We start from the raw sequence: 3,589 nt of genomic DNA on the forward strand, positions 1-3,589 counted from the left end.
GCAGGAAGAATGACACAGCCCCTACTGCCTTAGGTCACACCCTTTGCTTCTGTCAGTCCCCGAGGATGCTCGGTTAATTGGAGCTCTCTGTTGCTCGAAAAGCCCTGCAGCACTATCAATTGCTTCACACCCGATTCTTTGGTGCCCTCGAAGTGACTGACTCAGCTGGAAGGAAAGCCTGTGCCCACGTTCCCAGTTCCCAAGCATCGCTTCTTCGCAGACTTCCGGTGAGGCCCCATCCGACCTGAACAGGGAGAGGGCTGCCCGACTCTCTAGTCTCTTGGCAAGATCAGGCAGGAGAGGCTCTGCTAGTTAAGTCCACCTAGGACTCGACTTCTTCCCCGTCTGCTCTGCTTGGTGACGATGGCATCGTCCTGGGTGGCCCCACTCTGGGGCAGTGGCATCTGCAGCAGTCCCTCCTGAGCTTCATTCTTCTCCATCAGAGTGGCACATAATTATTCCTGCCACGCACCAGGAAAGCCTGCGTTCACCCACTGCAATGCTGCAGGCCACAGCCCAGCTCCCTTGCACCTGGCAAGTGTGCAGCTGTGTGCTCTTCCTGGGGATAGTGCTGATCAGCTCAAGCTCAGCTCCAACCACGTTCCAAGCCACATAACTACATATCTGCACTAACCTGGGAAGACCGAGGCTCAGTCTCGGTCTGCTCTGATAGGCACTCAGGGACCTTGTCCACAGAGATCCCTCACAACTGCATAAAAAGAGAAGCACTCAGTCCAAACATCTTGGTGGCATCGGCACCGTGACCCCAAGCATGCCAGACTCAGTGTCAAGGGTGAACAGGGAGAGCTGGGACTTAGTCTCAAAGAAGCAGAATGGGTGAGGCTGAGTTGACAGTGGAAACGTTCCACACCTAGAGACACCTACAGAAAACACTGAGTCACACAGACTCCTACAAAGACCTAGGACTCGGGATTCACGTATCGAAGTAAGCGGAGGAGACATTGTGGCAAGAACAGAAAGCTTGGAGCGTATAGGACAGGGAGACCCCAAGACCCTGGTTACTGCTCGTGGGCCATCAACTACTGTTCCCTGAGTCCAGAAGAAACAGAAGGTGGCCCTCTAGAGAAACTGAAACAGGAACTCTCTAAGCTCTGGGACACCAGGTGGCACAACGTTATGAAGAGAGGAAATCTGCCACTGAAAAGTGGAACCCTCAGGTCCCTTCTGCCACTGGGCTCCCAGGGTGCTGGGGGCCAGGCTTGTGACCCCAGGCCAGGGACTCTTACCTGGAGAAGGACCTAGAGATACCACATCTCCAGGGTTTCAACCCCCAAGGGACTCTCTCTTCAGCGAGGTCCACCATCCATGCCACAAGAGTTTTAAACACATTTTCTCATTTCCCGTGGTCCTGATGCTCATCTCTGGAGCCCTGCTGACGCTTCTCTTGGCCCCTCTGAGTCTCGTCTGGTGTTTGCCACGTGACAGCCCTGCCTCCTGTTCTGGGGACCTCTTCCCTCATGGCAGTCATGCCCATGTCTACGAGAATTACCACTGATTAAAGAAAACCCTGCGAACATTTAAACGTGGGGCTTCCAAAGGAACTTTAGAACTTTCTTTATATGGAAAACTTAAACATACATGTACAGCTAAATTCTCACCTCATTAGGGGTTATGAAGCTAGAATTGGTGTATAACGTGAAAAATTGTTTTTAAATTTACACTTAATTTAGCTATATTTGTAATATTTTGTTTAAGAAACAAATATGACAAAAATTTGCTGTTTTATATCAATGGTGCATATGTCTGTTATTAATGTCTGTATTTTCTACATGTTTGAAATACTTTATACTTGAGGGGCCAGCAGGTGTCATGGTGGTTAAGGCCACTGGACTCCTACATGCCCAACTACAGTTTGAGTCCCAGACCTGGCAGCTTGCTTTCTCACTTTCTCTATCTCACTCCCTCTCTCTCACTCTGTCCCTCTTTGGTCAATTTAAAATAAGCAAATAAATAAATAAAGTTTTAAATAAAATGATTCTTAATAAAATAAATATTTCATATTTGAAATGGAAATTGTAAAGAAAAAAAAAAAAAACACATGTACACGCACGATGAACACCGCAACCCCTTCAGGGCAGCCAGCGGTTTCTGACCAAGCCGGTTCTTCTGCTTCCCCGAGGAGGTTCATGCATTCTATTAGTAGATACGTGCTTTAAGCCTATATAACTTATTCAGTTCTTCGTTTTTCTTGTAGTTTATTTGTTGAAGGAGTTGTGATTTTGCTGATTCATCTTTAGAGTTGAAAACAGAATTCCACAAATAGAGAAAAAGGAAAGCAGAAAGGAGAAAACGATCATAAAAATGTAATCAGTGGAACTTAAAATGGTGCTTTGGAAACAGTCTGGTAGCTCCTCAGAAAGTAAAAGATAAAATTCACATTTTACCCATCACTCTACTTCTGAGTGTGTACCTGAGGGAATTAAAGGCACACCTTCCACATACGCGTGCACAGGTGTGCACACCAGCATTACACAGCCGGAAAGCAGAAATGGCCCAAGTGACCATTCACTGGTGACCAGGTAAATACCAGGAGGAACCTCTTGACTGAAGACCCTGCGGCTCACACACGAGTCATGCAGTGGCACACACCCAGTATGACAGGCAGCAGAAGACTCAGGCCCCCCACAGAGGGTGACTCCTGTATTCTGAGTATCCAGGACAAGCCAACTATGCAGACCAGGAGTAGGTCAGTGGGTGCCCGGAGTAACTGATAATGAACTCAGGGCTTCTTTCTGGATACTGACAACTGTGGAATTTGATGGTGATGATGGTCATGCAACTTTGGGAAAATACTAAACAGCACTTCATCACACACTTTAGACAGCAAATCACAGTATGTTAAATATACCTCAATTTGAAAATCAAGAACATTCTCCAGAAATGGAGTGTATGAGTTTCCAGACTAAAACAATTTATGGGACCAGCAATTAACATAATGGCTATGTTGCTGAACTCCCATGTAGCCGACTGCTGTTCAAGTCCCGGACCTGGAGGCTTAAACTCATGCCAGGCACATGTGCGTGCCCAAGATCCTGAGAGAGGAGAATGGAGGAGAAGGGATTGCAGCATGGCCATCCCTCCGGGTGTTGATTTCTTGCTTTCCATCTCTCTGTCTCCTTCTGTCTTTCGGAGTTCACATGCCCTTTAGCAAAAAAAAAAAAAGAAAGAAAGAAAGAAAGAAAGAAAGAAACTCTCAAAAAAAAAATAAAAGATTTATTAAGTTCCCACCAAAATGAATCTCAGTGTTTTGTTTTGTGAGATTATTTTTGATATAGGGCATATGCACTTGCTGGAGAGACAGAAAGAAACAAAAAGAAAGAAAGTGAGGACCACCGCCCCCAGCAAGGAGGGATGGTCACGTTGCAATCCCTTCTTTTCCATTCTCTTCCCAGGATTTTGGGCATGCATGCACACATGCTTGGCATGAATTTCAAGCTGCCAGGTCTGGGACTCAAACTGCTGTCAACTAAGTGGGAGTCCAGTAATGTAACCATAATGCCATCTGCTGGTCTCAAGGCCCCTCTCCAGTGAGGGCGCCGGGGCTATGGGTGCGGCCCACAGTCAGACT

General features: G+C 46.9%; 1 long non-coding RNA gene across 1 annotated transcript in view; it reads left to right on the forward strand.

Annotated features, from left to right (window-relative positions):
* The window catches only part of LOC102501971 (uncharacterized), a 26,416-nt gene extending 24,670 nt beyond the window's left edge, over nt 1–1,746 (forward strand). The window contains exon 5 of the long non-coding RNA XR_001370751.2: nt 103–1,746. This is a non-coding gene — a long non-coding RNA (uncharacterized LOC102501971). The remainder of the gene's footprint in view (nt 1–102) is intronic.
* Nucleotides 1,747–3,589: the final 1,843 nt, after the last annotated feature.

This window comes from Tupaia chinensis, unplaced genomic scaffold, assembly GCF_000334495.1.
Source record: "Tupaia chinensis unplaced genomic scaffold, TupChi_1.0 Scaffold000377_5, whole genome shotgun sequence".
Classification (NCBI taxonomy): domain Eukaryota; kingdom Metazoa; phylum Chordata; class Mammalia; order Scandentia; family Tupaiidae; genus Tupaia; species Tupaia belangeri.